Genomic DNA, 10,493 nt, shown 5'->3' with positions numbered 1-10,493 from the left:
GTTATAAGTTCTGTTCCTATCCAATAACAATGGACAAAAGGGTCCTATCTTGTCAGCCTTGTCAGTTTCAGTTCTCCAGTAAACTTGTGATTATCAACACTAACCTCATCGTTGTGGCGGCGGACAGCTAGCCTGTATCCCTCATCCAGTTGAGTGGGAATGTTCACTCTCCCCAAAGCAGATAATCTCAAACAGCTATCCATGTGGGTCTTTGACAGCTCATGTTTCTTAATCTTTCCTGAAAGATGGTGCATGTCCGTTACACACCAGTCGCTGTCCAAGCGGTGCTGTCTGCCGTGCCGCCTTCAGGGTGAAAGAGTAAGCAGGGGGTAGCAGAAGACTGCATTAGCTACATCGCAGCCTGCTAGCCAGGTTTTTCGTTCGTACCAATTTTTGGAAAATCCTCGGGTGTAGGACTTCCCCCCTTTAGTAGAAACCTGTTGAATTATTAAATTTGGTCTGGGAGGTCCTAATTGTTTCGTTGCCAATTTATCTTCATTTGTTCGCCGACAAAAAGGAACTTCTTTCAAAGACACAATCGAGTTGCACTGAAGCCTAGCCATTTTGATAGTAGTAGTGAATTGATTGATGCTGCTACCCGCTCTTTTCTTAGTTACGTTCATGGTTATGTTACGTATGACGAAAGCGCGTAAGTGCAAGCCCTCAGAAACCCATAGAGATTGTATTGAAAGCTCTAAAATTTGAAAAAAATAGATTTTACATGGGAGTCTATGACAGACTTCTGGGCGATTTTCAACCTGACTGAAATCGCCCCAAAAGGGGGGGGGGGCCATTTGAAGCACGACTTTAGCCTGATTGGACATTTAGTGGCACTGTGGCAGATCAGACGTCTAGATTACAACACTGATAACTACTGTTGCCGTGATATAATTGATTAGAAAAAAAATCCCTTCCTTTTCCCGTTTGGCAGTGCGTCGCCCATATCGCCCTATTGAACACACCGCCCCTGCGCACTTCTGCATCTGCAGTGAAAGGTGACAGAGCTAGAGCGGTGTTTGTCAGACAATGAGACATCACGAAAATCAGTCTTCTCACAAAATTGTCTGTAGCGTCCAAATGGTTTGGCCTACAACACTATTACCCCTCTATGGAAAGATGGGACTCTCACGAACCCAACGGTGTTCTCCGTTTTGCTCTACAACCCCCACAATCGTCTTGGGACTCCGCCAACTTCTGTTTGTAGCGTCAGAACAGTTTGGGCCACACACTAATATGTTGAAAGGTGAGACTCTCACAAACAAGTACATGTTGGTTGTTTTGCTCTAGGATGCCCAATGTCCTCACAAGACTCGTCTGAACATCCCCCGGTACCAGTTGAAAACATTTATGGAAGTACAGTGCCTTCTGAAAGTATTCAGACCCCTTGACTTTTCCCACATTTTGTTAGGTTACAGCCTTATTCTAACATTTATTAAATTGTTTTTTTTACCCTCACAATATCCAATAATGACAAAGCAAAAACGGGATTGTCCCATTCTTCTCTGCAGATCCACTCAAGCTCTATCAGGTTGGATGGGGAGCGTTGCTGCACAGCTATTTTCAGGTCTCTCCAAAGATGTTAGATCGGGTTCAAGTCCAGGCTCTGGCTGGGCCATTCAAGGACATTCAGAGACTTGTCACTCCTGCGTTGTCTTGGCTGTGTGCTTAGGGTCGTTATCCTGTTGGAAGATTAACCTTTGCCCGATGTCCTGAGCGCCCTGGAGCAGGTTTTCATCAAGGATCTCTCTGTACTTTGCTCCGTTCATCTTTGCCTTGATCCTGACTATTCTTCCAGTCCCTGCCGCTGAAAAACATCCCCACAGCATGATGCTGCCACCACAATGCTTCACCGTAGGGATGGTGCCAGGTTTCCTCCAGACGTGACACTTGGCATTCAGGCCAAAGAGTTCAATCTTGGTTTCATCAGACCAGAGAATCTTGTTTCTCATGGTCTGAGAGTCTTTAGGTGCCTTTTGGCAAACTCCAAGCGGGCTGTCATGTGCCTTATACTGAGGAGTGGCTTCCCTCTGGTCACTCTACCATAAAGGCCTGATTGGTGGAGTGCTGCAGAAATGGTTGTCCTTCTGGAAGGTTCTCCCATCTCCACAGAGGAACTCTAGAGCTGTGTCAGAGTGACCATCAGGTTCTTGGTCACCTCCCTAACCAAGGCCCTTCTCCCCCGATTGCTCAATTTCGAGTCTCATAGCAAAGGGTCTGAATACTTATGTAAATAAGGTATTTCTGTTTGTTCTTTTTAATAAATTAGCAAACATTATAAAAATCTGTTTTTGCTTTGTCATTATGGGTATTATGTGTAGATTGCTGAGGATTTAAAAAAAAAAATTAAAATCCATTTTAGAATAAGGCTGTAATAACAAAATGTGGAAAAATTCAAGTGGTCACTGTATATACAGTGCTATGAAAAAGTATTTGCCCCTTTCTAATTTTCTCTACTTTTGCATATTTGTGATACTGAATGTTATCAGATCTTCAACCAAAACCTAATATTAGATAAAGGGAACATAAGTGAACAAATAACACAACAATTACATACTTATTTCATTTATTTCATAAACAAAGTTATGCAACACCCAATTCCCCTGTGTGAAAAAGTAATTGCCCACTTACACTCAATAACTGGTTGTGCCACCTTTAGCTGCAATGACTCCAACCAAATGCTTCTTGTAGTTGTTGATCAGTCTCTCACGTTTATTTTTTTCATACTGGCCCCCCGTGGGAATCAAACCCACAACCCTGGTGTTGCAAGCGCCATGCTCTACCAACTGAGCTACACAGGGCTTGATTTCCTGAGAGGAATCGCTCCTACTATTTCCTGAGTACTTTATATTTTGCACTGTGGGTTTCGTCCCGCTTTGATCTATGGTGCTTTAATAAATTCAGTAGTTCTAAACCTGCGACTGCCTCCTGCCTACTCCTCTGTACACTTGTGACAGTCCAGTATGAAGGAAGTTAGAGGTAGTTTTGTGAGCCAATGCTAACTAGCTTTAGCGCAATGACTGGAAGTCTATGGTATTTGCTAGCATTAGCAGATACCATAGACTTCCGGTCATTATGCTAAAGCTAGTTAGCAATTGCGCCAATGCTAGTTAGCAACTTCCTTCAAACTGCACGCAGAATTAGATAAAGGGCCTCATTGCCAAAATCCCGAAGTATCCCTTTAACACCTATCTCTCTCAATTAATGTTTTTAATGAAACAATTTCTATTATCATTACATTGGTGACTTGTTAAGTTTATATTTATACTCTTCCCCATTCCTCATCGACATTTTTGTTGGCTTTGGGTTCAGTAAGCAAGTTCTCAGATTGTAAGTGAAAAAACAAGCTTAAAAATCCACTCCATATTAGGCTGAGGAGGCGCATGAACAGAGCGATGGGACTGGGGGGCTAAGAAGGCGACTGGGGGGGCTGAGAGGGTGGGCTGAGGGGACTGGGGGGCTGAGTGCAAGCAGCTGGAGGTTGTCTCATTAAGACTGTTCTATTGGTGTAAATTAAGTGGGATTATTAAAGAAGGTATCGTATATGAAGATTATGTCTTTGTTAAATGTTTTTCATGAAGAAATGGAATGTTGTTTATTTTAGTATCAAGAGGGAATGTTTTAGTGTAACGTCACATACAACAGACAGGAAGTGTGTTGTAGACAGGGGAGACTGGTGATTGGCCAGAAGAGGGAGCATCTTTTTGCATTGTTTATAAATAGGGGCTAGACTACAGAAAGGGCAGAACGGCCATGACAATCTGGGACGCCGTTCTCCGGACACCGTGGGTCTGTAACTTATGCTGTAACCTCGTGATTTTAATAAAAGCCTCTAACACGGTGCAGCTTGAGCGGACTCTTTGTTGACAGCAATAATTGCCACCATTCACCCGATACGACAAATGGCGCCCAACGTGGGGCTGGTCTGCACCTCTCCTTTGGTTCATTCAGCCGCCAGGCTAACTCGCTTTGAAGCATGGCCAGACAAGGGTGAGTTTTTCTTACCGCTTCGGAGCTTGTTAGATTGGATACGACTTGTGTACACTGGAGAGATGTACCATATGACCGTGCCTCGGGTGGCGTTGTTGCTGTCGACTAGGAGGCTGCCTAAAATGTTATTCCATTGTAAACGGCAGGTAATTGGAAGTTTAGAGCATAAAACGGTAGGAATTAAGTATTGGCAGGTGTACAATTAAAACAGATATGCGCATTTATTAGGGCACTGTACCGCTTAAGACCCCGGGGGGGGGCCATTTAGAAAATGATGGGCCGGCAAATCCGTTTACACGATAGAATGTGTAGTCGGTGGGTTTTTAAGGAAAACTCGGATTAATGGGATTTATCTGATTGTGATTATGGTTCGACTTTCGTCCGACGGGGGGTCTGATTGGGTCTGATTTCTCGGTGTAATGGTCATTAATCCACGGTAGCAAAAATGGTAGGAGAAATATATGTTAAAAGGAATAAGGGCAGTGAAGGATATTTATTTGTGTGGTAGGCCGCAGTTAGCTAAAGGCTAAAGCTAATGGTAATGCTAAATGCTGGAGTGTGGGTCATGCTACATGGTACATAGCGGCTAATGATAATGCTAATGCTAAATGCTAATTGTGTTGCGTGCTACATGCTAACGGATATCCTTAGAGACCCCATTGCGATGGATTAAAGTCTCTTAAACTTGTCTCTGTGTGTAAGTCAGGTTATATGTTTTGTGAGCTCTGTTGTGTAATTGTGTGAGTATAAGGTATAAAATAGTGAAGCTGTAGCGTAATGCTATCGTTCCACGGTGAAAAAGCATGGGGTTAAATGGATGTGCGCATGCGCTTGAGTTTACGGGCTAAAACTACGACATGAGGTTATGTGCTAGGACTACAGAAGCGGCATTGTGGGTAAGGGTCATAGGTCCCATCTGGGGTTACCCTGCAAGGGGAGAAATAGACAGACAGAGGAGAGATTTTAGCACGAATCTTCTAGTTGTTACATCGGCGGATGGTTAAAGATGAAACTTGTTTTGTGACCTATTGAATTTATAAATTAAATATATGTTGGCGGAGTATAATGAATTAAATTAAATGACGGATTAAAATAAAACAAAAATGTTTTTGAGCGATCTATTTAGTTCTGAATTTAGTCTTAGAGTGAATAATGTAGAACGAATGAATATTGAATGGTTGAAATAACTCAGTGATTGCATTAACTACTCAAATCTGTTTCTGTGTCTTTGTTCCCTTGTCATATGAGAGACAGGAGAGAGAGAGAGAGGAGATACAGGAAGTGCTGACGTGACATCACGTGACGCGGCAGAGGCAGAGGATCAGATATCAGGCTAGTTCACAAAATATGTGATGGTATGACAATTTCACATAGGCTTGGCAAATACTATTTCATTAAAAATTGCATTTTGGAGGCTCTGTGCATCACTGGGGTTTGATTGAAATTGTGTTGGGAATCAAGGACTGACATTATTCTGTAAATTTAAGATAATTAGGGGTTATAGAGCAAGGGGTTACAGGCTTTGTTTTTGGGATTGCTTTGAAGTTGACTAATTTACATTTACTTGCATTTGATGGGTTGTGGTAAGATAGCCAACATTAATTGATAAATTGGTGACATAGGATATAGGAATAAAAATTGGTTTTAATTATTCATGATTTTTAATTGATTTATTAAAAAAAAAAAAAAAAGTTGTTAGTTTTATATTAATAATTACAGGGGGGACGCCATAGGCTATATAGTCTAAAATAAGATAATTCATAATAAAGGAATATAAAATAGTAGTTACAATGGGGAGAAAGGACAGCAAGGCTATATGAAGGTGATTACACCGATTGATATAGTACAAAATAGTGACCCTTTAACTAAAGTATTGCGAGGTTATCCGGCAAGTGAAACAAAAGTTGCCCTTCATTCTCAAACAAAAACTGATAAAAGATTCCAGCGATAAGATAAACAAAGCTATAGAGATAAGGCTAAGGGAAGGAGAGCTTAGGGATGTTTATCCTCAGTTTCCAGGGATCATCCAGGAGGGTGATTGTTGCATCAGAGAGGAAGATGAATAATAGATAGAGGACAAGCAGAAACGACGATAAAGATGAATCCAAAACTCCAGAAGGAAGGAAATGAGATGTCTGGAAGAGAAGAGTGAGGTTAAAGAGGATGAGGATGATGAAGATGAGTGATTGAGAAGAGGTCATGGGTGGATATGACTCTGTGATCAGAAGGAAGTTGGCAAGAGAGGAAAGAAGAAGGATACACGAGATTTGATCTCTGATGAAAGCAAAGATGAAGAAAGCGATGAAGATTTGGAGATTAAAGGTGCTTTATGTTCAAGAGGATTTTATCCTACAAGGACTGGCACAGAAGAAATAGAAGGAGATATAGACCGAGGCTTATCAGGCCTGGAGGAAGCGAGGACTTTGGGAGAGGTAAGAGAGCTAGAGGAACAGCTCGAGACGTTGAAGAGAGAAGGAGAAAACCTGCTGAGAACATTTTTAATCCCAAGAATTGGAGGAGAAGAAGAATACATTGAGGCAAAGATGGTGAAGAAGATGATGGAAGATGATATTTTGAGGACAGAACTTAGAATATAAGCTTTTGAAGAATCCTGATATGTCAACAGCAAGAAAGAACAGGACGAAGAAACTCTGAGAAAACTCAATCATACAACTGGTGGAGAAGAGAAGCTTTGGTTATGAAGAATCAGAGTGAACCAAATCAACAATCACTGTTACAGCTTCAACTGAACAATATCAAATGCAATTGTACCAGCCAAGGGGGGTACCAGGTGTTCCATATCCACAGCCAGTTTCTGGACAGACACAGAATTGGAGAGGAAGAGGACGAGAAGGCTTAGAAGGAGGAGGAAGATTTCGGCTACACTTCCAGCAACTTTCAGAAGACTGTTATAATTATGGACAGGTTGGTCACTTTACCTGTGATGGAAATGCGCCAGGAGAAAACAGAGGAAGATAAAGGAGCAAGTGAAGATCACCTGTTAGTGCCTAGAAGATCCGGAAGGGGGGTGTCAGCTGATAGCATCGATTAGAGAAGAAGAGAAAATATCTAACAATTGAAGTAAAACCAGAGGACTATGAGAAATAATGGTGAATAGTGGAAAAACTTATCTGTGTTCAGCCTAAAGAGGTTAAACATCTCACTATGTAAAATTGACTAATTAGGATAGGGATTTGAGGTAGTAAACAGCTAATTACTCTTAGGGAACCAATTGAGCTATGTTATAAAAAATCAAGGAGAAATTAAAATAGACATACTAATATTAGAAGATACTGTTATGGCAGTGTTGGGAAGAGATGCATTGTTTAAATTGAATTGTACAATAAGATGTACACTAGACGACTGTCTGGTAGAGGATTTTAAAAAGTAGGGTTTTTGGGAATCATATTTGCTTAAAAAGATAATATCATAGGAAGGATGATAATCTATTAGACTGCCTATTAGACAATCTGTCTGAAAAAAGTTAAAAGGGGTGACTGTTATTCTGGGTTACATTCTTACACCAAGAGATTTCAGGCTAGGCTAAAAGGGGTTTAGTCGTTTGCCAAGTCTGTGTAAAAAAAGTCAGAAGCAGGTGGGGACTTTCCCAATCTCATATTCTAAAAATTTGGTGGTAAAGGGATTTTGTGAATAAATCAGTGGAAAAGGTTTTTAAAGGTTAGGAGGAAAAGATTAGATTAAAATAAGTTAGGAGAACTAGGTTGAAGGAACTCTAAGACAGTAAGCTAAGTTTCAAAGTTAGTAGTAAGAGAGAGAGAACAGTAGTGAAGGACATGTTAAAGTTTAGTGGGAAGATATGGTAGGAGTTTAGATCTGTTAGGAGCAGATGCATTGAGAAAGTATGTGTTGCTGAATGATAAGAGAAGATTGAGGGTGATTGAGTATCTATAGTTACAGTTCCCAGCAGGGAGATCAAGGTAATTATAGGTGTATTTTTTATAATCAAAAGTTTGAAAGTCAGGGATTAGAGATAGGACTGAGAGTTGGGAAAAAGTGACACTAGTGGTGATAGATGGAAGTACAAGCAAAGACAACTTTTCTTTGGAAAATGGATGAAGTAACTAAGGACATTAACACTTCAGTCTATTATAACAACAGTGAGAAGCAAGTTAACTCTTTCAACATTGATAGTTATTAAAGCCATAAATATATCGCATTTGATTATAAGGGAACCAATTTTAGGAAAAAATACTTATTAGGGTTAGGATGGGGACGTTCCTCCCATATGGAGAGATAATTATGGAGAATAAGTATTGTTATCAGGACCAGATGTAGAAGCGGTGTCCCCTAGTCAAAGGAGGGATAGTTTGTACAACGATATGAAGTGGAAGAGGTTAGGAGTGACTGTTCACTTATTTGGCGTAATGTTACAGAGAAAGGTCAGGGAGAATATATGTGTACTTATCTAGTGCAAGCATTAGAATTTGTTCCGGTTAAGAATTATTGGTTAAAAGGCTATGTAATTCATAAAGTGACGCTTATTATGGAAGAGTTGAGGTCTGTTGTAGCCTCCACAGTCATTGAGGGAGTTCAGGAGGAGTAGATTACAGTAGCCACTCCAACAGTAGATAATACACATAGGATATCGGTAGCTTTGCCACTAGAAATAATTAAGGTTAATACATACTTTAATGGTAACTTTGGAAGGGATTAAGGATACGATGGCAATAGCAAATGTAGGAAGTATGACACCGACAACAACTTTTCTGAAATTAAAGGGGGTAGCAAGAAGGTAAAATAGGAGAACAGATAGTAGTAGAGAGAATATAGATTCATCATGGAGGTACAGGATGGGGTCTTTGATTTTAATGACAGACAAGGAGAGGTATCTGATCAGTACCGCTCGTTAGGGGAGAGAGAAACTAAATGCATGTAGTTTGATTCTTCTGTGGTGAAAATTAGAGATAGATGGCCAGGTAGGAATCTTTGGTTCCAGCGGTTAACTCATTCTGTAATATCAGTGAGGAATCTTGAGGGTCCATGTCTGTTGAGAATTCCAGCAACAAACATGTTAGAGACGGTCGTTCGACCTCTATCAAGTATGTGTCAATTTTATGCGTTGTCATGACTGTGGTATCAGCAACAATAATCAGTAACAGATAAAATAATGTCGTTGTCAAAACATTTGTTTAAGCCTAGGTTTAGGTGTTATTGGGTTAAGTGAATTAACTTGTGTGAATTTGTTGGATGGTAAAGAAAAATCAGGTAACAGCGTAACTGAAGTATTGGAGGTGTAACCATTGAGGGCTAAAAGTTGTTTTTGTTCTAATAAAACATATGAGGTAAGGGGTATGTTTATGGGAATATCAGATTGTGATGTTATATGATAACTTTGGGTAGGCATGACCTTAAGGGTAGTAATGAGAAATATGTTACTTTTTATGTACCAGGTAGTAAGAACAGCAGGACTTTGATGGTTAAAAGATTAGCTTTTGCCTGACAATGTGACTATGGGAAATTTTAGAGATATTTAGAGGGTTTGTGGTGATAAAGAATATATATTCTTACATTATGGATGGACAGGATGTTGTTACATGTCAACGTTGAAGCTTCCATATGAGGTTTCTACCATTATAAGAGGGGTAGCACCGGACACAGAAATCTGAAGCTATATTTGAAATTGGATGAAAAGAGACATGGCTACATGTCATAGTCTTCAAGCCTATCATTGAAGGATAAATCTAAGGGAGAAGGGGGGATTTTTTCCATGGTATGGTGTAACATTTGGGAAGATCATATTGATGATAATAGTTATACTTTGAGTCCAGATAGTTCAGATAGTTATATATGCATTGAAGAATATAAGGGATGCATTTGGGAGATCTGAGGGAGCAGAAGTCAGCGAAGACTTGGTTGCAAGATCAGGTAGGCCAGTAGGGGCAGTGATGGGTTACATTTAATGGCAGCTTTGATAGCACTGTGTGATGTTTGTAATTTGTTACTGACCTTTGAGAAAGCTATGATATTGAGATAGGTTGGAGAGTGATGCCTGGAGACAACACTCAGATGCCGGTGTTGACTGTTCCTGATCTGGATGAAGATGGACCAGTGGAACTGAATGGATAAATATCATTTTTGATTATTTGATGATTTAAAAAAAAAAAAAAATCAATATTAGGGTGATGTTGGTATGATTTTATGAATCAAGGGGGGAAGAGGTTAATGTGATTCATACATCATTTATATATCATTTTTATATTCTTAGTTGATATCGATGTTTAATTTGAAAGTGTTGTTTTGCAAAAGATACTGTTTGGTTTTTCCTTTTCTTCCAGAAGCATTTGGGGAACATATGGAGATTGAAATACTCAAACAACGACAATATGAAGGGACAATATGACTGGAGGAGATGAAACAAGGAGGGTGTGGCCGATTCCATCATCAACAAGTCCATTGGAAGAGGAGACTACGGGGAGATGAAGTGTAGTGGACTACATTCCAGTGTCTGCAATGAAATATAGACATGTGTAATACATAATTGTGTC

Source organism: Coregonus lavaretus (assembly GCF_964263955.1).
Source record: "Coregonus lavaretus genome assembly, chromosome: 3".
NCBI classification, from domain to species: domain Eukaryota; kingdom Metazoa; phylum Chordata; class Actinopteri; order Salmoniformes; family Salmonidae; genus Coregonus; species Coregonus lavaretus.
This window is presented reverse-complemented; position numbering follows the sequence as displayed.